Genomic DNA, 26,149 nt, shown 5'->3' with positions numbered 1-26,149 from the left:
TTGGATGTTCCAAGCATAAATAAGTTACACTAATTTGTTAAAGATACCGACGAGTTTAGATTACTTTTTCTCTTATTTAGTGACGGAGCTGTGAATCACTGTGAACGAACGAAAAGGAAAAACAGTTTCAGCCACAATATTAATCAAAAGAGCTATACAGCCATCAAATCGACGCCATACAGGGAAGAACAAACGTACATACAGGGAAGAACAAACGTACACAAAGTTGACAACTGATTTTGATTCACGGAAACAAGTCTATATATGGCGGGGATGAGGGAAAGGAGTGTAACAGAGGGGAAGGTATGCTGCGTAAAGGCGGGCGAAGAAATGTGCCTACCCTCCTGTTACCCTCCCCTTCCTCACTCCCATTATATATGTGCCTGTTTGCTTCAATGAAATTAATTCGTTAGCCTCGTGAACGTGTGTCCTTACTTTAGTGGCGTCGATTTGTTAGCTGTAGTTATCTTGGGTCATGCACCAACTAGCTCGGAAACAAATTATTCTACAGGATTATCGTACGACATATCGGGTTCCTGATCCGCCGGCCATAAAGTTTTTACGGCGTGAACCGTTATACGGAGCCCATGCTGGACCGACGCGCAACTGAGGTCCGTAGAATTTAGCCGGTGATGGAGGCTTCACTCTATCTCCCTCTCCCCGTCTCTACCTCTTCCTTACACACACACACACACACACACACACACACACACACACACACACACACACACACACACACACACACACACACACGCACACACGCACACACGCACACACGCACACACACACACACACACACACACACACACAGGTGTTTTCTTGGCTGCCGTACCTGTTGTGTCAAGGAAAGCTTCTCTTCTGAAGAAGCAGAATATAGAAAAATATAGCAGATTAGAATTCGAAGTTCTAAATGTGACTAAGTAGAAAAAGAAGACGTCTCACCATCACCACCTCACCATCTCACCATCACCATCTCACCATCAATTTGCGTAATCTATGGATCCTTGCTAGGATCATCTCGCACCAACAAAGAAAGATATAGAGGACTGAAAACGATTCGCTTTGATCCTCACTTCTCTCCCCTTTTGAGACGTGTTTTTTTTTTGTACCTACCTTGCTTCGATTTCATGTCGTCTAAAGCGAAGTTAGTTGTAAAGCAAAATTTCTACACGGTCAATGAAGTCGAAGTCAGCGTCATTTTTACAGTAACTTTTGGTCTCAATAAACCGGCATTTCGAAACTAGAGACTTGGAATTAATGACAGAGCACTCATTTTGTGAGAAAAAACTCCTGCGTTCACAACTTCATCAATAGCAATGTTATCCGGATGGGCATTTACAGGAGAGGGGGCACACAGGGTAACGTGACAGCTAAAGGCCTAAATGTCTGAAGGGTTTCTTTGTATCAGAAAAAGTGCTATTTTGCACAATGAGAGGGGTTCCTCATTTTGCTTTGGGCACAATCCGCGGGACCTCAAAGAAGAGATTATTTGTGAGTCTTTCATCGAACTTGCGGCGACAGGTGTCTAAGGTCACTAATCCGAGCTCTACGCCACGACTCTCCTCCGTTTGGACGACGTCGGATCTCAAAGAAGACATTATCTGGGAATTTGGCATCCAATTTGCGGTGACAGGTGTCTAGGAACACTAATCCGAGCTCTACGCCACGACTCTCCTCCGTTTGGACGACGGGTAGAACCACCCCCCGCCGTCACCGGCCTAATGTCCAGCGCCATCTGAGCAGTCAGCCAGAAAGGAGAAAGTCTTATTGCGTCCAGACCTCCCTTTTCTTCCGATCGTTCGCTTTCTCCCTTATTTCTGTTTCCCTATCCAGCCTCCTCTCTCAATGTCTATCAATCTTACTTTCCTGTGTATGCTGGAGCACCTTGCGAGCTAGGTGTTCTTACACGACCACACTTTAACACCTCTTTTCTGACTTCTCCAGTCTTTCCTTACTTCTTAGCAACCGATTCTCGAAACCACTCTTCTCCAAAACGCTTAGAATAGCTCTTACTAAACCTCACTGATGAAAGCTGGGCTTCGCTTACAACGGCCTGGGGGGAACAGAAAAGGCTAGAATAAAGAAACGTCGGCGTCGTGTCTGTCTGGGTGCGTCCTGTTCTCCCCAAGCTCTCCTTCTTAGCTATTTTCATGTCGGCCAAAAATGGACATCCGACTGCTCGGCGGTAATATGTTCGCAATATAGGAGTGCCCCTTCGTTTCTTGTTTTGGTTTTTCCAGGAAAAATCTAACTCGGAAACAGCTTATTTGATTCTGCGAATCCCGTTCTTACGAAATGACCTCGGGATTGACGCTTCTGTCTTGCAGCTTTGAGTGGCGTCTGGTGAGTGTTTTAATCACGGCGAGTATGGTTGACTGCCACCCTGTAGTTTTGTAATTGTAGTCGGTGCCACTGCAAGGCAAAGAAAAGGTGGAAATTTGTTCCACTTCGCATATGGATATACAAGCAGACCTGCGCAAGAAAAAAAAAAAATCAGCTGTCGGGCAAAGCAGGAAGAAGTTGCGCTCCACTGCATTCTTCTCGTTTTAAGAGTTGAATGTCGAAGGTGGCTGATTTTTGTCCCACTTAGCGCGAATTTTTTAGCTTAATGGCAGCATTCCGCGTTGAGCTACGTTTGTTGACTGAGGCACTTAGAGGTTCGATTTTTTTTATTCAGTTGAGTTTTTCTACTCTCTATTTCTCTTCATAATAAGATGTAGCAAATACGCCACATTCTACAGCTTACATCAATTGAGACCTCCTCCTCATTAAATTCTGGTTTAACTTACCGCCAACAAAAAGCTATGCATCCAGATGCTAGATAACGTCACCGCTAGAAAGGCATTTGATAATTTCTTTGGTATGCTCTATTTGAGCTCAATGATGTCTAAGCAGCCGACAGAACTAAGTTTTTACCATGTAACGTCGTCTTATTCTGCAGTAATACAAAAGAACCCCATGAAAAAGCTAAAAAAATAAGAAGAAAGCATACAATAAGCACACCGACGCAGCAATGCAGTTCTTTCTGTTGAATACCAGTAGAGCACCGGACGCGTAATTCGGAGGTCGTGGGTTCGGATCCCACCGGCGGCGTGCGGTTGTTTTTTTTTCTTCTGCTTTTCTAATCAATTACCTTAAGCGATAACATATTCAGTAATATTCTAAATTGATCAACACCACAAAATAAATAAATAAAAAAATTAAAAAAATCCCCTGTGCCCCTTGGTTTCTGTGGCTGTTGGCTTCTGTCATTTTTATAACGAGCCCCTCATTCCCCTTCCCTTGTTTGCTTAATTGCTTAGCGAGGGCCTCGGTTCTGGCAGCCTTGACGCCATAGGAAGCATAAGAGGGTTCTCACGCAGCTTCCACCCTCCCCGTTCGATGACGTTCTACGTCACACATGCGGTAAATCAGGACGTTCTACGTCCGCCGCTTATGAACGTGGGTGGCGCTGATGAACACTCTCAAGGTTAGGTTACTTCTAAACATAAATACCCCCGAAAGTAGAAGATTTGACAGCCGTCGCCGTAGCTCAGAGGTAGAGCACCGGACGCGTAATTCGGAGGTCGTGGGTTCGGATCCCACCGGCGGCGTGTGGTTGTTTTTTCTTCTGCTTTTCTAATCAATTAGCTTTAAGCGATAACATATTCAGTAATATTCTAAATTGATCAACACCACAAAATAAATAAATAAAGAAATAAAAAAATCCCCTGTGCCCCTTGGTTTCTGTGGCTGTTGGCTTCTGTCATCAGTGCAAAAATATGAAATATGAGTTTGCGCGTTCTTTTCACTGCAGAAACAGGGAAATGAGTCTTTAGTGTTCAAGAGAGTGTGAAACTTTACCTGTCTCTTGTTGCAAAAGTAAGCTTCACCGATGTATGATAGGGACCTTCACCTCATTCATCCAGTCGCCTACTCCGGGCCCTTTTCTGACGGTGTGTTCTTTGCTGGCGTTGCAACCTTCCCCCTAAACCCTTACCAAGCCTTTTCCTTTCCAACTACTACGACCCTTCGCACAGGACGGGCAATCGCTGAGAGCATTCAGAGTGCGTATGGTTTGAATGCGGCAGGGATTTAGCCAGCCTAGGTAGGCTTTCTTTGTAAACTACTTCAAAGGATGCTGAACTTCAGTCACACTCGAATCAAGACGTCGGTGACGCTTGGACTCAGCTAGTTTCGGTACTAACTACGTCAGAGATTTAGCATGCGTACCTCTATTGTGAAGGCTGAAAGGCACTTAGCGAGGGACATACTTTCACCATGCTCTGAAGAAACGTCCTCCATATGCAACTGGTGCCGAAGCATATAGCTCAGTTCTGTTTGCGTATTTGAAATCTCGAGTTGGTCTCGTTTTCTTTAAGTGGTGGCGTGCGCGCGCACGTGTACGCGACGCTTCTGAGTTCATAAAAACTTTGGAACACCACCAATGAAATTGTTTGCCATTTCAGGAACATTTTTATGCTTCTAAAATTAAAGAACAATCCGTGCTTTGTACATACAGTTGCACCTCGTTGTAACGAAGTTGAAGGAGTCCAGCGATTACTTCTTTTCGCTGTAGTTTCGTTGTAGCCCGTGTTGACCAAGCTTTCAAACGGACCGTAATTCCTTGTTTGTATCCATTATTTCTTTATAAAGCGTTTCGTTATAACGAGTTTCGACCTACATGCCACCAGGCGCAGGTGTGCGCCGCCACCGGTCACCTATAGTCACAACTATCCAAACATGACATAAACGCTTTGGATGCTTTGATTCGCAAGGCATTCAAGGTAGCACTTCATCTTCCCCTCAACACATCCACAGATAGATTACTAGGCCTGGGCCTCCACAGCAGGATCGGGGAACTGGTGGAGGCCCACCGACAGGTCCAATACATCAGGCTCACGCAAACGTACACAGGTCGGTATATCCTGGACTCCCTCGGAATCAGAATACCGGCCAACGACCCAACCCTCCTCGCCATCCCACGACCCCTTCACCGGGAGCTACTCATCAGGCCGCTCCCGAGGAATATGCACCCGTCCCACCATGAGCAGCGCCGAAGAGCCCGTGCGAAGGCACTCCATCGAGCGTACGGCTCTGAGCCGGACGCCGTATGGGATGACGCTGCCTCAACGGGTGATGAAGCGACAGCAGCTGTGGTGGACTCCTCTTCATCCACCCTCTTCACACTACCTCTCCCTCCAGACACGTCCCCAGAGGCTGCAGAGCAAGCCGCCATTGCACTTGCTATCACTCGCACGGAAGCCCGGTATATTTTAAGTGACTCTAAAACTGCGATACAAAATTTTGCTCGAGGTCGAGTTCATGTCCCTGCTTTTGGCATACTGGACTCGCCCGATGCACCCCTGCCCCGCCATGTGGAGCTGATATGGGTGCCTGCGCACACCGGGAATCCCGGAAACCAGGCGGCCAACCTTTTAGCCCGAGGTTCTTTAAACCGGGCTCAGGTGGCCTCGGATCGGGGATTCACGAAGGAGCGCATGCACACATTCAGTGAACTGACCCAGGCATAGAGAGCCTCACGCCAGCTCTACCCCCCGCCCCACCCCTCCCTAGATAACAAACACGCAACACTCTGGCGCAGACTTCAGACACACACTCTCCCTTCACCCCTTAACCTAGCCCACTATCATCCCTCCTTCCCCACTCCGGCATGCGCTCTATGCCCAGAACCCTTCGCCTCTTCCCTCCACATCATTTCCATCTGGCCGGCGGACCGTCCCCCGCGGGACCTAGAGAACCTCAAGACCTGGAAGGACTGGGAGACCCTGCTGCGCTCGGAGGAGCTGGAGTAGGTTGTTTCTTAAGGTAATAAGCGAAAGAATGTCCCCTCAAACTGTTGTACACACTGAGTTCAAAATTTGATTCTTCAATTTTTATTAATAAGTCGTCAGGTTAGCGATCACTACCACGCACATAATGCCGCCTTGCTGTGGAGTAGACCTTCGCAGACCTCACCGGCGTCTCTCACGGTATTTTAAAATACAAATCGGCAACGAGTAAACAGAGCAACCCGCATATCGAAGCAAGGTAGGCTCCGGGGCGAGCCCCGGAGCAACACAAAGCGTCAGCGCCCCACATTTTGTAACCCGTGGCACCACCTCGCGGCGGCCTTCGGAACCAAAAACAAATCCCCCACCACCGGTCGGAGCCCCGAGGCAGGCCCGTGCTGCCCGAACTCCCGCTCGTTCGCCTCGGCTAGCGTCGTTATCGACTGCAGCCAGGCAGGCAAAACCAGTCGGGAACCGCACACGCTCGGACGCGGCTGCGTTGACCGAGCTTGGGGATCTCTCTGCGAAGAAAAAGAAAGCGCGGCGTGCTGACGACGGCAGCGTGAATTCAAAACTCTCGTTGTTTCAACGTCGCCGTCGCTCTTTTTCAAGCGCCGTGGGAAAGTAACATCTGTCAGCTGCCCTCTGCCCCTCGACTCTTGTTGAAGACCTCGTGCGATCTACTGCGTTGCTGCTGCTGTTTGGTTCCGTGTTGGTGTTTCTAGAGGATTCCTGCGCGAGCTGTGACTCCGGAAGGCTTGTCTCCTCTCTCCCCTCACCCGCTCTCCTCTCAACTAGGGACTCAACGGCTCTCGGGGGCTTGGCGTGCTCGTCGCGTGCTCGGTTTGAGAGCGGCGCGCAGCGCTCGGCCGCAGAGCCGATGCCGGTTGCGGCGGGCCGCAGGCTACGGTAGTGCCGTGCACTCACCGATGACTTCGGGACCTGCGCGAGCGCTGCCGTCGCTGATGGTATGCAGCATCGTGCGTCGTGCCGCCTCGTCGCCGGGACAGACAGCGGCTCGTGCCCCTCGACACACGTCTTCGCAACGCTGTTGGCGTCGCTGCTGTTACAGCTGCTGTTCGCGGTGCCAGTGACACCGGCGGCCTACATCCGTGAGTCTTTTATGATTCCCTCGTGTCTTGCTTTCGTCATTTTTATGCATGTCATTTTTAGTCACTATAATGCATTTTATGCAAATTATGCATGTAGCGGTTCTGATCATCTAACGCAGTGTGGTAAACAGGCAGCATAGCTCAGTAAGGGGAAATAAAAAAAATTCTGATATTTTAAAGATTTCTAGTTTGATTCTTTCTGTAGATACGGCTTCAAATATCTGTCCCAGCTTGTGGACTGCGCTATATCCAATTTATATCTATATTAAAAAAAATCAGTTTCCGCTCTTTATACAGGTCAAATTAGTGAATTTGCAGTATTGCTCTTTAATATGTGATTCAGCCGTTGATTTACTGCACATTTTCATAACTGTACTATTGGCGAAAGAAGTGCATATCTTTAGCAAAACTTGTATACTTGTATATGAAATTGTGGACTCAAGATCCGGCGTCCTAAGTTAGCTGCCCTCTGCATATTTATCGTACCTGACGTTCGTACAGTATTCAAACGTTTTTAGCCTACAGGTTCTACCATAATCATTTCTTTCTGCGTAACTGCCTGTATTATGATAAGTGGTCCATAATCAACTTAGGCCTGTGAAACCACTTTTCTTGCAAATACGCTAGTGTAGAATCACTTATGAAGTAAACCGGTAACCATTGCAAAAGTGGTTCAATCCTGGGGCACGATTCTCGTTCTCCGAATTGACAATAGCAAACGGCGTCCAAATATCAGCGTCCATTCAGCTCATTTTTCTTTGTTCCCCTGTCGCTCCTCGTAACGTCCCCATTTTTGCTCTGCGAAGCTCATATCGAGGCACTCTTACATTTTTGTGGGCGGCGAAGGTCGACCTAGTTAGTGGAGGTTCGACTGCTGGTTCATATCGACCACCACAGGAGGTTTGACGTTCTCGGATGTCTGAACACGCAGGCATTGCTTGCTTTTTTCTTTTTATGCGAAGCATACTACTTTAGCTACCACTTCAGCCCTTCACCGTGGTTATGCGCCTCCAAATCACGTGATACATGACTTCACACCACGTGACACGATGACGTCACGACTGTGGAGAAACGGGGGCCCTCCTCGCGCCGTCGCTGTGGTTGTGCGCCTCCAAATCACGTGATACATGACGTCACACCACGTGACACGATGACGTCACGACAGTAGAGAAACGGGGGCGCACCTCGCGCCGTCGCTGTGGTTGTGCGCCTCGAAATCACGTATACATGACGTCACACCACGTGACACGATGACGTCACGACAGTGAAGAAACGGGGGCCCTCCTCGCGCCGTCGCTGTGGTTGTGCGCCTCCAAATTACGCGACACGATGATGCTTCGCATTCTCCAGGCTTAACCAAGTTAAGCCTCAGCCATTTTTTTTTGTTGTTCAAATTTGTCCGCCAAGGCCATGCAATAAAACTCGCAACATCAGAAGCTTGGCAGCACGAGGCGATAACGGCTGTGCCCGCACGACGGGTAAATCGCTTTTACAACTACCCGAGCTACAACGCATTTTCTTTCAAGCTTGCTAAAGCATTGTTGCCTTCGTCGCCATCACTGCATTCAGTAAATGTCATCGAATGCAATCGTCAGCAATGCCTATTATATTTAAGTAATCGACACCGGCATTCAGGTACCGGTAAGTTCGTTTTGTGGGCATCGGGACAACACTGCACACTCGTCCACATTCGGGTTTCATCGGTGAGGCCGAAGCCCTTTAGTGCAACTGCGCATGCGCAGAAACGATTCACCATCGCAATCATTTCTTACATGCTTCGAAGTTCAACACCTCACACTGCAGGTTGCTTTGAGCCTGCCGGACTATTGACGGCTCTCTTGGACGCATACCCTTGAACTTCGAGCCTCATCAGTAAATGGGACAAAGGTGTGCCACTTCTGCCAAGGTTCCTGAGATACAAGTCCAGGAGCCCACTGACAGGCTGCTTCTTAGGCCTACACGTATCGTTCTTTGTGCGCGTAATATTTTTTCTCTGCTTATACTCCTCCTTCATTTCTTTCCTTCTTTCTCTCCTTACTTCTTTCTTCCTTTATTTCTTTCCTTTTGTCTCTGCTTCTGTCTGCACTTCTTTCTTTCTTCCTTTATTTCTTTCCTTCTGTCTCTGCTTCTGTCTGTACTTCTTTCTTTCTTCCTTTATTTCTTTCCTTCTTTATTTCCTTCTGTCTTTGCTTCTTTCTTTCTTTCTTCCTTTATTTCTTTCCTTCTTTATTTCTTTCTTCCTTTATTTCTTTCCTTCTTTATTTCCTTCTGTCTTTGCTTCTTTCCTTCTGTCTTTCTTCCTTTCTTTCTTTCTTTCTTTCTTTCCTTCTTTCTTTCTTCCTCTCTTTCTTTCTTCCTCTCTTTCTTTCTTTCTTTCTTTCCTTCTTTCTTTCTTTCTTTCCGTCTGTCTTTCTTTCCTTCTGTCTTTCTTTCCTTCTGTCTTTCTTTCCTTCCTTCTGTCTTTCTTCCTGTCTTTCTTTCTTTCCTTCTGTCTTTCTTTCTGTCTTTCTTTCTGTCTTTCTTTCCTTCTTTCTTTCTTTGCTTCTTTCTTTCCTTCTTTCTTTGCTTCTTTCTCTCTTTCTACTTTTGTTTGTCTCTTCCTTTCTTTCTCTCTTTCTCCACAGGTAGTGAAACGGACCTCGTCCTCTTTCGCCTGCTTTAGCGGACCTGCCTGCCTTTCGGTTGCCTACAGAGAGCGATACAGTTATCGCGCCTTTCCTTTCTTCATAACTTTTTCCACTCTTCCCCCTCTCCACCCACTCGCCTGCCTCCTTACCTTTATTTCTTCTCTCTACCTCTCTCTCTGCGACCTTAAACTACATTTCCAACTTGTTTTTACGGCGGCGGCCGTGTTTCGATGGGGGTCGAACAGTAAAAGCAGCCTTGTGCTGTGCGATGTCATTACACGTTACAGATCCCCGGGTGCTCGAAATTATTCCGAAGCCCCCCACAATGGCTCCTTTTTTTCTCTCTCTCTTCTTTCACTCTCACTTTTCTTCCTTCCATCAAGGCAAGGTGGAAATGTCCACGGAGAAGTGAGACGTTACTGCGCCATTATCTTTCTTCGAAACTAACTGTTTTCGTTCTTCATTGCTTCTTTTTACTACAGCAGTTGTATGAGGAACATTCCGCGAACTTTATGGCACTCGTTGCTCGTAGGCGGTAGCACAAAAATTCCTCCCCCTCCCCCCCAACCCCCGCACGCACAAGTACACACAAAAAAAAACAATAAATGAAAACAGACACACCAGCCATTAAACGCCCTCGCAACAGCAGGCTTCTTATGTGTCGCTTCTTCCTCTGCGCAGAAAGCTTGGTCTATGCGTTTTCTAGCCGGCGTGTCATAGTGGCTCTTATCCTCTGCGTGTATTTCGTCCTGGTCGTCCGCCGAACCAATTGACCGATCGCAAAAACACCATGAGCACGTCGTCTCTTGAGCCATTCACAAATGACGGAGAAATAAAGACGGAAATACAATCGATATATTATTGTGTCCCTTATGGATAAATATCTGCTGTGACATTAAACCACTGTTGCGTCTAAAGATCACAGAATGAACATTCGTATCATTTGCGGCATGGACTTGATTTTAGGCTCCACAGCACAAGCTGTGGGCGAGGAGAGACGGCGACAAGATCAAACTGGCGAAAGAGGGGACTAAAGAAATGTGCTACAACAAGCAACTCTGGCGATAGACGAAGAACGGCGTTTAAAATGCTAAACATAACGTAACATCTGTGGTAATATCCCTTGCTTGCCATGCAAAGGCTTCCGCTACAGAGACAAAGTCGTTTACGTTCAAGTTATGCTTGGAAGTTTTATGATATGTCCATTCTTCTCTCCCTAACCTTGCGTGTGGCTAGTACAGCATTGGTTTTCATACTGGTCCTTTCATTGGTGCCTAATTACTATTCACTGGGTTGATCTGTTGCCTTCATTTCTGGTGGCTGTACTGCTGTACTATAGGGGTATACATTTACATTTCAAGACTCTTTTTCCCTCCTCCTTATTTTGTTTCGTCTTGGCGTGGTTCAGGTTTGATTGGGGAATAGTGTAATGGGAAAGTGAAGGCACACTAATTATCTCACTCAGAGTGCACAGCGGAGTTATGCCCTTAGTGAAGGGCCACAATTCAAACAGTTGCTACCTCTTCCCCCTTTCTCATAACCTCTCCTCCTCCATCAGCGCTGTCTCTCCCGTACACACACACACACACACACACACACACACACACACACACACACACACACACACACACACACACACACACACACACACACACACACACACACACACACACACACACACACACACACACACACACACACACACACAAAGAAAGATGCGCGGCAGCGTTCCTTCTTTTCCTAACAAGGGCAAGAAGGATGATGTCACGTGCATCAACGATCCACGAAGTGGTCACGAAACCTCTAGCAAGAGGATCGTTTCGCAGTCCTCGATGGCAGTGAAATCCTTCCTTTTATATATCAAACACAGCGACCGCCCGACCTCGTTATAACCTTTCAAACGACCTGCCAATTTATCAAACCGTTCACGACTGAAATGATTGCTTTCGATTCGGTTCTCCATCGATCGACGTATTCTTAGCTCCAGACGTTCTTGCCTTCCTGCTCTGTCGGAGCTCTCTTTCGTACTTAACACAGACCCACGACACGGGCTTACAAAGACGAAATAAAGGAGCACGTCGGGGCGATAAGCCGAGTAAACTCTGAAGAATATCGACTGCGCCTGGGCACACTCATTTGCATGCACCCGGTGCTGTGATTAGGGGAGCAATCAATGTAACTTCCGCTTCCTTATCCCCGAACCCCCTCTTCGCCTTTCCGAGCCGCTCTTACGGTCAGGCCAGACGCGGTTAATGAGTTGACCTAATCGATTTTTCTTCGGGTCTCTTTAAATATAACATTTAGAATTTTTCCTTGCTTAGCCGTTCCACCTTAGCGAATCTCGTTTGATACAAACCCCACTGGAAACTTCCTTCGAAAGCGCCTTCTCTACTGAGAATAAAGTTGCTTTATTTTCTTCCGGCCCGTGCTAATTGTGAATGCGACAAATTACAGCGGTGCAGCCATGTTAGTAGCACGGCTTTTTTTTTTTTCATTTTCCCGCCGAGTATTCTCAACTTCTTTGGTAATAAATTATCTCAAGCGTGGCGCCAGCCGGGAAAGAAGCGCATAATTCTTCTTAGACTAGATAGGGCTTTCAAGAAGTAAGGCTACTGTAAAGACTTATTCTCTTGAGCTTTGAAGCCGCACGCAACGACGACGATCTGACGAAGCACATAGAATAGCGAACTCGTTATTTTGCGGCATTTAGTTTGATGAGTCGCGTCAAAATTACAGGCACATGGAGGTTTTGTAGCTTCGTGCATCTGGGTCACCTGTGGGGCAGAAACATGGCTGCTAACGAAATGGGTTTAACTTACATTGAGAACAACGCAGCAACCTATGGAAAGAAAAATGATAGGTGTAACCTTAGGGGATAGGAAGAGGACAGAGTGGGTACGGGAACAAACGCGGCTTAATGATATCCTAGTCGAAATTAAGAAGGACAAATGGGCATGGGGAGAGCATATAATCGGAAAGCAAGATAACCGCTGGTCGCTAAGGGCAACGGAGTGGACTCCAAGAGAAGGCAAGCGTAGCAGGGGGCGGCAGAAAGTTAGGTGGGCGGATGAGATTAAGAAGTTTGCGGGGATACGGTGGCCGCAACCGGCACAGGACAGGGTTAATTGGAGAGACATGGGAGAGGCCTTTGCCCTGCAGTGGGTGTAGTCAGGCTGATGGTGATGGTGCATATTTTGCAAGAAGCTTATGAGCTGAGTTTTCCACTTCTCAGCAAAAACTTACCGTGCCCTTTACGAAATGTTTCAAGAGATGTAATGTTTATATTCTAACTACGGAAAAATTTTTCCACTGAAGTTTGTCGCCCGAATTATAAACAAGCTAACAAGCGCTATTCATTCAGAGTGTACAGTTGCTAAGTTTCGAAGAAAACCAATTTGAACAATGTCCGATAAGGATACGTTGTGAAAAGAAAGGAATAACGCCGACCAAAAGGGAGTTGGCAAAAGATGTAAAGGACGTTTCGGCTTCCGTACGGAAGCCTTGTTTACTTCGTGGGGAACAACAAGGCTTGTTCACGGAACACGAAACGTGATTTACATCATTTTCCAACTCCCTTTTGGTCGGCGTTATTCCTTTCTTTTCTCACATGAATATACTACTCGACCAGAGGAGATTTCGTCAAACCTTAGGTTTCATAAGGATACACTAATAAAGCTCGCCATTCAGAAAAACAAAAAAGTGCTCGTTGAGAGACTGGAACCGAGCCTCCAGAGCCGCCAAAGCACATGCTACTCCTCGAGCAACGAGGATAACAAACTGAATTAAAAGGAGAAATTCATCGCCTGTACCGAAAAATAATCGTTGCCCAGGTTCGGGATTCATACGCATAGCAGTGGCTCAGCGACTGGAGAACTCCCGTTGCTTAATGAGAGACCGTGAGTTCGATTATGTACACAGGTATGCATGCCCTTGGGACAGTCGAGTGCGTGTGAATCTACATAAAGCTTTGCATTGCGGGCCAACGTGGTTGGATCAATAATGCGCCGGGACTTAACCGCGGAGCCCAACCTCGTCTGGTCTTTCGATTGGTTTTGCTCCGCGGTCAGAGAGGCGATGGTACAAACGTATGAGGTATGTTTGGAACCTCACAACCATGTTCAGTGCAAGAAAATGTGCTCTCTAGCTCTGTATACTTTTCTATAAGAATATTTATTTTGGCATATTTAAGACAGTCAGATGAGCGTTCGCTTACCGTTTGTGATTTTTCACATAAACGAGCATTTACACAGGTTTCGTGCATTTTCGATGAGAATGCAAAAATGGCGCCCCGGTGGAGGTAATTAACGGAACAGGGAGGCTAATTAAGGAAACAGAGTTACTCATTAGGCTTTGTGAAAACCCACTAGAAGGTACTTTCCTCTGCGTTTAATCGCGCAGTTCAAGTCTTTTATTCCTTGTTAAGTTTCTAAACATATTTTCGGATACGTTCGCAGCCCAAAGGAAATACGCTGTGAGACCACTTGGAACACACGGTGCCACAGAAACAGTAGCGCTGTTTCGCTACGAGAAGCGTAGATCCAAACTTTAGGGTTCAGAACCGCTGTACGTAATTAAAGGAAAAAAATAAGGAACTCTGAAAGTACTCGTCCCAGCGTTTCAAGTAAAACGGTTTTATATACCTTGAGAACATTTTTTTGCTAACTGTGTGCACAGATTACGTTCTAACAGTTTAACCTCGTTATAACGAAGTTGTAGGATCCCGTGCGCTTACTTCTTTATAGCCGTTGCTTCATTATAGCTCGTGTTGCCCGAGTCTCCATGGGGAGTCGTCATACCTTCGTTCGATACATTATTTCGTTATAGACCGTTTCGTTATAATAAGGTTCCAGTGTACTTGGAGTCAACGGACTATATTGCAAAACGCTTCGTCATCGAGTTATAAAGGAAACAATGTTATTGGATCAAGTGTTCTGAAAACACAGCGCAAAATCCTGCAAGAGTGAAATATATTTGGCGAAGGATGCTCTGAATAAAGCTAAAGTGGAATAGGCAACTCGGCGCGGTTGTCCTAACAAGTAGATTCACTGGTGAGCCTTTTCTGGTCATCGTGCTTTACACAGGAATAGCGCGAATCTCCTGCGGGCGCGAACCCTTCCACCAGTCTAGGCAATGAAAGCTAACAGAGCCACCTTATCTACCCTGGTCCGGCTAACGACGTCCGGGGAACGTCCCGGCGATATCCTGATTCGGGGCGCAAATGTCCCAAATGCGTACTGATAATGTCCAGTCCGTGTAACTTTCGCGAGGCCGTGTGTCCAGTCAATCCTCGTATGTGCCACCGATGTCTGGAAATAAAGAAAAAACAAAGAGCTAAGAAAGGGTGAAATGAGGGATGGAGGGTAAGCCGAAATGGATGCAGCTGTCTAACGTGTATCAGTCTCGTAGCAGTATATAGTGTGTAGCGTTTCGGACTACTATATACAATCTCAGAGCCGGAAGAGGGCGCGACTGTATAAAGCTGCTACATGGAAAGAACCATTACCGTTATTAAGCATAGAGGGGGGAGCCACTGGGTTACTGGAACAAGAAAATAAGTTCAAGCATAAAGAAAACTCAAAAGAAAAAAAGAAACCATGTAGAGAGATAACGTTCCCTGGAGAGATCAATTGTGCGGCACGCGTTGGTTTGAGCTGGGTCACCGGTCACGTGACATCGATGGAAAGGGAGCGTGCCAGGCGACCATCGATTTCAGACCGCGACCGCGGTCGAATTGAAGCCCTCCCTCGGTCGCGCACAGGACGTTTTCGGTTATGCGGAAAAACGCGCGGGAAAGTTCGGGCGCTGTTTGTTTCTTTTGTATATTTATATGTATATATGTATGTATATTTGTATATGTAGGGTTTATTGGAGTTGGGTATAGAGTCAGCATGAACGGTTGCATTTTGCTACTTCATTATTAACAGCGTACGAGCGAAGGCACACCGAGTTATTGTACAGAAGCTCACGGCACAGTTTGCAGAGAGGTTGTTGTGGGGTCAGAACAAGATGCATACAGGCTGTTCGAAATTACGCGTTTTAGATTTTTTAGAAAACACACGACAAACAGAACACAAAAACTGCTTTAAAATGGAGGTTAATCGACCAGGCGGACACAAAGTGAAGGAACAAATGTCGTCCTCGATTTCCTAACTGGAATAGAGTACTGAACTTCTTAGGCTCTGCATCTAGTGTACATGCCTAATTTGAAACTTAAAGGAGGTCGCATTCATAGACTATTCGATTCGGTATGATTCTGCTACCACGCGCATGTTTTGAGATGATCCCAGTGGGCACTGAACCTCCCTTGGACGTCCCACAAATGTCCTAAACGTCCACAAGATGTCAAAGGGAGCTCCAGTACCCATTGGGATATTCGACTCCAAAGTTTAAAGTCAATCTGCATAATTGCGCATGCAAGCCGGTGACGATCAGTGCGACACTCGTAGTTTGGCAAAGCTTTGATTTGGTGTTTCGTGTGCCTACGCCGTTGAACAAGAGGTGACACTGCTGTGGGTTTACCTTAAACGTTCGGCTAGCGAAATAAAAGTAACGCCTTACGATACAGCTTCGTAACAGTAGGTTGGTTGTCGCGCCGATAACTACCAGGTCAAACGCGCAATTAGTGGCATGGTGGTAAAACCTAGGAGGGGGGGGGGGGGGAGTTGGGGGGGGGTGAGAATTCGACAAACTGGTGTACTTGGTTGGTTTGGTTTGGTTTATGGGGTTTAACGTCCCAAAGCGACTGAGGCTATGAGAGACGCCGTAGTGAAGGGCTCCGGAAATTTCGACCACCTGGGGTTCTTTAACGTGCACTGACATCGCACAGTACACGGGCCTCTAGAATTTCTCCTCCAAAGAAATTCCAGCCGCCGCGGCCGGGATCGAACCCGCGTCTTTCGGGTCAGCAGCCGAGCACCATAGCCGCTGAGCCACCGCGGCGGCTGGTGTACTTAAAGCAACCTCCTGTATGCATGTTTCAATATAAATATGCACACTACCTGCATTTGTCTCTCAGTTTGCCTTCGCCTGCTTTCATAACCAGCTGCATGAGAAAACAGGATTCGTGTAGTGTTCGTCGTTTGGTTTGGTTATTGGTTTATTGGGGTTTAACGTCCCAAAGCAACTCAGGCTATGAGGGACGCCGTAGTGAAGGGCTCCGGAAATTTAGACCACCTGGGGTTCTTTAACGTGCACTGACATCGCACTGTACACCGGCCTCTAGAATTTCTCCTTCATCGAAATTCAGCCACCGCGACACAGATCGATTGTTTAAAAAAAAGATTCCATGACTAATTCTGGATGTCATGTAGTTTAAGAAACAACTAATTTGAAGCAAACCACCCCAAACGCAATAGTAATTTTCTGTTCTCATAAAAGGCCAAGAAAAACGGATGCGACACAATGCAGCTCCTCACAGATCCTTGGTAAAGGCAAATGAAAACATTTGATCCAAATGATAAGTAGACTCACATTGGAAGAAGGACTACCATGGTCTGTTAAAAGATCCTACACAACATTGCCTGAATATGTTAATAAAAAAAGTAAACAAGCAGCTCTATACATTTCCAACCCCACCTCTCGAAGATCTCTCTCTCTCACTCTCTTTCTCTTTGCGACATTGGTCGTTGATTCGTTGTCACCGAGTGCTGAAGAAATTCTCAGACACTGCAGCCGCTTTTTGGGCTCGCCATATACCTGGGATGTTGGCTCACCAGGTGACGGTGAGCAGGCTGATGCCAGATCTAGATTTTTTTTGGAATATCAAATGTGTTTTGCCGGATGGCAGTTGAAGGGGATAATGAATTAAGTTCATCGACTGGCTTTTATAAAGGAAGAATATTCTTATCCCCCATAACCACGCCGGTCAAGTTGTTTTCGAAGCCACAACGAGTGGCCAAATGTGAGGCCTGTTGGAGCTAGCTGTGCCCCAAAAGAAAGAATAAAGGATTTAGCTTTACTTTCATCTTGATGTTGAAGTACTGAACGGAACAAGTGAGGAGCTGAACAGTGCGGGACATTCAGTAAGCCTGCCGAGTTAGAAAACAACCAAGTTCCTCGTCTCGTCCCTAATCACGCGACCATAATTGGCACAGTCTCAAGCGCGCCCACTAAATGTCCCACAATACGAATGGCGACTCAAATAAGATATCTAGTGGATATCCAGTGGACATCCACCTGCATATGTTGTGCACACGACCACGCATGTGTACGATGGAGTTTTCTCTTCTGACATATTACCCTTCTCTATTTTACACCTCTCCTTTACATTGTTGCCGACGAATCCACCAGGAAAGAAGGGAGCAGAGTCAATATTCCGGCCACCGCATGCAGCGTCGGTTCAGTAACAAAGCTTGACAGGTTGGACTGGAAGCAGGCAGATATTACATTAGCATTGCAACGTTCCAGGTCGGTATTGCCTGCGGGCGACGCGGACGCTGACTTATTACACGAGTTATTGGTGCCTGTTGTGTGTGTAAAACTCTTCCTTCCTCATCTTCTCAACTCTTTCTCCTATTCTGTAGTTTTTATACTTTGGCGGCTGCGTCGTTTTTTTGAAAGACTCCCCTTGCAGTTTTAGAATCGTGCAATCGACAAGTCTTCAGGGATTGGTGGCGAGGGAACGCGAGCAGCTTTGTTATGCTTGAGCTCAACTAGGATGCGTGACTTGCTGCCCATATTTGTGTTGCTTCGTCAGAGAGGCTTCATCTCGGCTGACGAATCACACTCGTCAAATGAAGCAGTTCTAGTTATGGCTTCAGCTTGCATTGTTTCTTAAGTGTCTTCGTCATCGTATTCGTCGTAGCCATTGTTGTGAACATTCACAATCAGGCTTGAGTCCAGTGCCCCATAAATACATCTTACAATGATGGTTAACCATTGCTTCTTTATGTCAGCATCGAACCCATTATCTCACCAAATTTCCTAAGTTCCTTGCTCCATATCCCTGCCCGGACCACGTGTTCCTTCGCTCCGTATCAGCATTAACACTTTTACTACTCGCTGAGCTGTTTACAACGGCGCAGAGCATTTTTTTTCTAGTTGCTCGATTGATCCTAACTCCATGGCGCCGTTTAACAGAAATTTCCTTCTTGAACTGTTTTGCACCTATTTCGCGATGCAATATATAATTGTGACTCTAGCTTACTGAATCAGCTCGAAATCTGCATTTCAAGAACACTAGCGAAGCACTAACGAGGTGGTACTTTCTTTCCTGGCTTGCAGGTCAATATAGTAGAAGCGTAGGAGCGGCAATGGGTCCTCGTTAAATTTAAGATACTTTATAGGAAGAAACTATTACCTCAAAATTACCTTTAACAGCTCTCGCGTCACTCAGGCGGTCAAGTCATTGAGTTGTGGCGAGTTACAGGCAGCACAAGTGGGAAGTTATGTCACGCCAGAAGTGTATTCAATGTCGATCGTTGTCGAAACTTGGTACTTACATTTCGGTTTTCTTTTAATAAATTAAATAGAACAATGTACGAATTCGCTACTGGCTTTCTTCACATTTCCTGCGTTCTTCCTTTTTCTTCTTCATTCATCATTTCGTTTCGACCTCGTCGTAAAGTTTACAGACCTAACACGAGCAGCGATCATTACGAAATCAATTCCAAAAATCAACGGGGTATAGCTTCCTTTTGAAAGTGCCAGCTATTTAAAAAAACTTTTCTCTCGCTCTTGAGCGCTACCTAAATAAACTGCAACTGAAAGACTCACGAAGCACAGAACATTGAAGATATTATACAGGCAAACAGTGTTTATACACACTGTTTCAATCTAGAGTCGAAAAAAAAGTACCCGGCCGAGTTGACTCAGTACGAGTACACCATCGTTTGAACACGAAATAACAAAAATGGACCGGAATAACTTTGTGCAAAACTGTATTACAACTTCCACTTCGTATCTGAAATTGAGGACGGGATTGGTTCGGGCTCAAAGGCGTGACTATGAGGCTCTCAGCAAACTCTGTTGCTTTTAATTCGGTCGAGATTGGAACCGGTTTTCCAAGAACTCACAGCCGAGGCTACACAAATGCTAAAAGCTTGAGCCATGGCGCGTTTCGAATGTGTCGCCAGTAAAGTTGAAAAAAAAGTGCATAAAATAAATTTTCAGTTCAAGTTTCTCAAATTGCCGCGCCCTCGACGCGAAAGGGAGGAACTCCTCCATATTCAATTAACACCCGCGGATGAAGTTCTTTTGTTGGGAGGCGCCGCGAAGACATGATTTATGGCGAAGACGTCCGGTTATCGCCTGCTGAACTTTGTTTTTAAATTTCTCCTCTTCCTCGCTCCTTTTATTTTTCTGTTCGCACTGACTTGCCTTCTTGGCTGTTCAGAACTTTGTTTAGCTAGCCTGTCTTCGTTTTGAATTGCTGCCCGTTTTCTTGACTAAAGTGTCGGCTCAGAAAAAAGTAACTTCTTTCAAGTCACGATGTAGAAACCCAGATCGAATTATCATGCCGGAACTAAAACTGCGCACAACTTTTGTGCGGCAACAGAGAATTCAACGAAACGACCTAAGCAGCTTCTCGTCGCCTCTCGCTTGTTGTTATTGCGGCATTGAGTATATATTTATTTGTTTATTAACGGGTCCATCTTTTTGGCCGTGGAACTTCGAGAAGAGTTGTAGTACCTAATTTTGCGCGCTCGTATCTGTAAAGGCCAAAAGGCGTGTATTTGCAAGCACGGACGCACATGAACTATATGAGCGTCAGAGGCTGTCCTTAGAGTGTGTACTTACCTCATAGGACATTTAATGAATTAATTTAAGCAGATGCAATGATAAATACTGTAGAACTGAATGGTTTATATATTGATGAAAAGTAGGGTGACCCTAAATGAAGCTCTTGAAGCGATTCGGCGCTAATACTGGCATTCTTAGCAATCTTTAACTCATTACTACTGTCCGCAAGATAGTTCTGGGCACTTCAGTTGAAGCCAGATAATAATAGAAATAAGCATACTAGAAAACAAAACAAATGTACAAAATAATACAATAAATGAAAAGAAAAGCTATGATCCTGCCTACTGCCTATAAGAGTGAGGAAGATACTTCTGGGCACTTCAGTCCGTGCCAGATAATAATGGCAGTGTGCATACAAGGAAACAGATCAAATTTACAAAAGAATGCAATAACAGAAAATGTATTAACATACTACCTACTGCCTATAAGAGTGAGGATAAAGGGGCGTTCTTCTTTTCTAGAAAGCAAAAAATGTGAAGCTATCAAAACTACGCGCTCAGCATCTTTAGAACAGCCACGTCTTGAGGAACGCCATTTCCGTCGTGTTACACCACAGCTGAAGAAAGAGTGCCCTCATCTTTTCACTTCCGCACTGGCTGTTTTCTTTTTAAAATCGTTCTTCTTTCTCTGCGCTCTTTCTGCTCACTAGTTCGGTCTATTTCTGTAACCGCCATATCCGTATTCGATGCCTTAGCTTATCTCTGTGTTTGCATTCTGCGCCCATTTCCCTTTATGCGTCTTTTCTTCTTTCTTCTTTGCTTCTCTCCTTCTTTCTTTCTTTCTTCCATTCTTTCTCTCTTTCTTTCCTTCTTTTTTTTTCTCTCTTGCTTTCTCGCTTGATTTTTTTGTTTGTCCTCATCCTTTTGGATTTGTGAGTTAACTGACCTTGTTGACAGCTGCTCTAAATTCGGGGATTTGACAGAACAACCTGATGTCTGTCAGGTTTAGAAAGCGGGTGTGTGCTTTCTAAAAGCTCTTAGTCGCTCGTCCGGCAAGGGAGAGACGAAGAACGCAGACTGCGTATTTTATGGTTTTTGTCAAGAATCTTGTCTTCGGAACTTCTGAACCCCCTTTCCTCCACCGCTGCAGACGTGTACAAACAAGCCCTCGTTGCTGGAGAATACCTTGTGTACAAGCTTAGTTTTTTGTTTCTGTTAAGCTCGGTATAAAAAGAAAAATGTGTCTGCGATTGGAGAGCGTTCTGCGTTGTACAACCGTTTAAGGAGTTTTTAAAGACTGCCGAAACTAGCCAAAGTGAGCTGACTTCAGATCCCAGTCAGTTTACAAGAATATCGCAGTTGGAAATTTTTATTTATTATGGAAGAGGAATTTTGTTAGGGCCGGTCTTCTAACGGCGCCTACATCGCCGCAGATTAGCAGCTGTGATATGCGCGGATTGAATTTAGAAAAGAGAATAGACGTTCGTGCAATACATGACATAGCGGTCATTTTTCAATAAATTCCGGGCAAATATTTATTTCTCGCTCAGTTAGTTATTTTAATATAGATGATTAAAGGTGAGAAACAGTAAACAAGAGGTGATTTGCATTCCGCCTGAAAATGGTAACCATAATTTTCTTGAAAGTGATCAGAACTAGTCGAGCCGGTGATCAGCGGAGGGAACAAGAGAAAGGCCAATATGACATAATTGTGAATAAACGACGTTCAATCAGAAATACATTCTTGATTGGTAACAAACTGCGCAGCTATATGACTCTTCGAAAAGCTTACAGTCTCTTGCATGCCGCGGCAGAAGGTGAGTCGGTTATTGCAAATATCCTGTCCAACTGTACTTCTTCTCATGTCTTTCCCGTCGCAACGTTTGATATCTCCGAGAAGAATTTCGCCTTCTCATGTTATTCACCTACGTCTTAGAATTTTTATCTTTATAAATTTTAGAAATTCTATGATGTCTAGAATTTCTTTTATTGAGGAGAAAAGAAAGGAAGCGTGGCACAAGTATTACACCTGAAAGCCGAGTTTTTTTTTTTTACCATTTTGGCTGTTGATTTCTTCGACTTTTTTTATCTCTCCTCACCATCCCACACCCTTGCGGCAAGAAATTTAACTAGCCATCACTACTGAAATTTTCCATATGGCGAGTCCCATAATTCCGTACGTTTCAATAAGAAATTTTTTGAATTCATATGGAGTCATATATTCATATATTTTTTGAATTAGAGCATATGGGGTCGGTATAGACTATAACAAAGCTGGTACGGAAATTTGCGGACTCCATTCGACGTAATGTACAGCCTTTGTCCAAAGTGTACAGCCCAAGTGACCTGCTTCTGAGCCCTCCAGCGCTGCTCCTCTTGTATACTCAGGGACCCTAATCTCACAAAGGCAGGAGGCATTAAGCCCACAGCCCTCCCAAGCTCAGGTCTGTCAAATGTGATTAAGAGCCCCGCCACACGGCTTGGAAACAAATCCCTTGGGCCGTATACTTTTGAAAAAGACTGTACACTGTATAAAAACCGTATAGAAATTATATAGAATTATTATAGATTCCTTACAGAAAAGATATTTATTGCCAAATATGCTACCATATCTTATGGACTTCCATACGTGCCATACGAGCGGCTCATATAGAACATTTCAGTAGGGATCGAACCGCTATGGTGGCTCGGTAGATATCGCGCTCGGCTGCAGACCCGAAATACGCGTGCCCGATCCCGGCTAGAGGCCTGCGTACTGTGTGATGTTAGTGCAGGTTAAAAACTCCGGGTGGTCGAAATTATCTGGAGCCTTCCTGGATGGCGTCCTTCATAATCTGAGCTGTTCTAAGACGCTAAATCCCAGAAACCAACTACCCATCATTTTCTCAAAGGCGCATACTCGCCCTGTTTGTCGCATCACAGAATTTCGTTAGAGGGGAGGAGATTCCGCAACTGCCAAAAGCTCCTTTTCTTGCGCGAAATTCTGTTCCCCTTGCAAACACATTTCCTGTCTATACGCCTGAAAGCATGCGCGGACTTAGCCTCAAACTGAAAGAGAGAAATACGTATATACGTTCATCAGGCGGAAACGACGGTCGTCGCCGTAGCTCCAGGGCACGTGCGGCGATAAGCAGCTTTATTTTTGCTGCTTCGTGTCCGAAATAAGCGTAGAAAAAGTAATAAATAAATAAATACGCAGTTTCCACCAGGGCACTCCCGGCTGACCTCGCGGAGTGGGCCTGCATAATATAACGTCCGAGGGGCCACGATGTGGACTCGCATATGCAGACCCAGCGATATTGCCCAGGAAATCCTGAACAGTGAACGAAGAAACGATGACGAAGTGGAAATATGCGCGTAAGCGTGCGCCGTTTAAGCCTCTCTAGGAGCCCGTGCAGAGCGTTCGGTATATATGACGTGAAAAAAAAAAAACAGCAGTGAATTTCAATTTAGCGATGTCAGCGATATTTTGTGGACCATCGTCGGGCAGAAACGACGAAAACCATGCGCGTACGGTCAATATAGATAAGTATTTTCGCCCCTGTCGTACCACGTGTCAGTTATTCGAACAACTACCGTGTTTTTTCTTTATTTCTTGTTGCGTATTTACCCGTCAGCAACTAAATGTAGCAGTTAGGTTTTGAGTGAAAGATTGCTGAAATACGAGCACCGAAGTATTGCGTTCTTGGCAAATGAAATGTCGACCACAGTTTGCTAGCAGAGAACTCACTCTTTGCGTGTATGGATTAATAAATTAAGCATTGCTGGAATGCTGGAATGGCCAATTTTTCTGTCGTTTTTCTCTGCTAAACCTGCACTATACAGTAATGAAAAAAAGTTATACGATGCAATAATCTAATATGGTTTCTCATAACAATCTCCTACAATTATCATTCAAATGCCGAAGAAATATTAATCATTTCTGCAAAATCATACATTTGGCATGCAGATCTGATACAATACCACACAAATAGAATTACATGTGTATGAAGAAACTTGTATGAATTTATTGCATCGTGCAACTTTTTTCAGCAGTGGTATACGCTTTTGTGCTCTATACAGCCTTCATAGCACATCACCCCATTCCACATATTTTTGTCCTACCTCCAAGTTCTAACTATCAAAGTACTGACGGGATGTTCGCTCTAATCCTTCTAATTAGCACCTGCAGTGGGCAGAGAAGTCTGCCTTCTGTTGTAAACTACAGAAATCACGATTATCACTTTCCGCGTGGATTACATGATGCAGCACACTTTAAATTGTAGTTTTTTTGCGTGGCTGACGCTGTTACGCATAAAATGTTTTAAACAGGGAGCGTATAACGCTTTGTCCATATTTCACGCCAAAGAAAACTGCGCGCACTGCATCTTTCTCCGCTGTCCAGTAATTAGGCGCCACTAAACCTGCGTTAAGCTAACTACCCCTGGATTCTGTCATGCCAGCTGGAGCATGATTTCTGGCCCAGCATGCTACTGTGGCGAATTTACGTTGAAACCAATTGCAAAAACGAAACTATAAAAACCGCCTTCTCTTCGCTCCCAACTTCCGAGACAATGTTCTCTCGCTACAGCACTCATATGCTCGCGCCAAGTGCTGCGCTACTTTTCCGACGTGTTTACAAAGTTTGTTTCCGAAGCACTGCCTGCGGGCAATGAATTACCGTCTGCGCACCCACGCTTATTGCGCTCGCCAGCGTACAAATGGCAGCGAGGAAGGTTTCCGCGGGGCAGACATTCTGTGCTTGCAGTCCCTGAATTCCGTACATTGGAGTGCCTATGTTGGCGAGAGTCTGAACAACTCTGTGCGCCGAAAGTTGGGAGCAGTCCATTACATCCAGACATTTCCTTTCTCGTTTACTTCCTACGTTGGTGCTTTAAATTCCTGGTCTGTTCAAAATATATGCCGGATGATTCGTCGGATTACTGACATGAGTCTGGGACTGGGTACCCTAGCAGAAGTTGCGGCACAGCTGTCGTTGTCAATTTGTCAATAGTTCACTTTCGAAATCCACTTTATTTCCAACCTACAAGTTCGGGGTCCCCCAGGCAAAAAGCTGTCACAGACAGCTTGCCTGGGCCCTGGGGGCCTACAGGCAGCATCACGCAGTGGACTTCACAGCACAAGAAAAAAAAAATATGAAGATGAAGCTTGTACCTAGAGCAAATGCAGTGTTTACACTTCCTGAAGAGTCACACAATAATATTTCAATATAATATAGTTCATTTGAACACGTTTAAAAAACGATACACGCTAGCACATTATGATGTAAACAAAAGTTAATCGATTAAAAACCAATCATTTTTCCGTCGGTCGAGTAGTGGTGTTAGTTCTTATTAGTCACTGTCATTAGTTTGGAACACAATGATATTCATTGCCTCATCAGAAAATTTGTTGATTCGTGTCTAAATGTGTTAAGCGTGGCAGTAAAATCGATGTGGGTTCTAAGTTTATTTTAACCGTGCCTCTTTTAACGCAACAGCGTTGAAGGCCCCATTCTTCAGAAAATCCAGTGTCGGCATTGTCAGCGTCGACATTTCGGCGTCGGCGTTGTCGACGTAGGCGTTAACGACGTCGGCGTTGACGACGTCGGCGTTTTCGACGTCGGCGTTGTTGTCGTTGTAATCGAAAACTCACGAGCATGGCTCTGGCAGGTGGTCCCCAGAGAGCAACCTAGGAGGAAGGTGGGCCACCTAGGTCACGTGACATTGTGACGTCATCATAGCCTGCCCACCAGAGTGTGAGGAAACTTCCCACCGTAGCAGGTGGCAGTTGAATTAATGATTGGTAGCTCGAGAAGAGCAACCTGGGCCGCACTAGGCCCCAGGTGGGAGCGCCTGCCATCGCAGGGCAGTGGCGCATCGCTTATCCGCTGCACCACTGCGCCAGAAGGGGTATGAGGACTCCCAGGGATCTATGAATGTAAAGTGGAGAATTACGTATTGTATATATGGGCATTAACC

At 45.7% G+C, this 26,149-nt stretch overlaps 1 protein-coding gene and 1 long non-coding RNA gene across 2 annotated transcripts in view; both read left to right on the top strand.

Moving 5' to 3' along the window:
* The window catches only part of LOC149332147 (uncharacterized), a 234,507-nt gene that overhangs the window by 89,130 nt on the left and 119,228 nt on the right, over positions 1-26,149 (top strand). The window lies entirely within an intron of this gene.
* LOC149332149 (uncharacterized) overlaps positions 6,159-26,149 on the top strand; it is a 71,279-nt gene continuing 51,288 nt past the window's right edge. Inside the window, exon 1 of the long non-coding RNA XR_016284876.1 lies at positions 6,159-6,883. This is a non-coding gene — a long non-coding RNA (uncharacterized LOC149332149). The remainder of the gene's footprint in view (positions 6,884-26,149) is intronic.

The sequence above is a fragment of the Amblyomma mixtum genome, chromosome 8 (assembly GCF_055824585.1).
Source record: "Amblyomma mixtum isolate Tamu chromosome 8, ASM5582458v1, whole genome shotgun sequence".
Classification (NCBI taxonomy): Eukaryota; Metazoa; Arthropoda; class Arachnida; order Ixodida; family Ixodidae; genus Amblyomma; species Amblyomma mixtum.
This window is presented reverse-complemented; position numbering and strand designations above follow the sequence as displayed.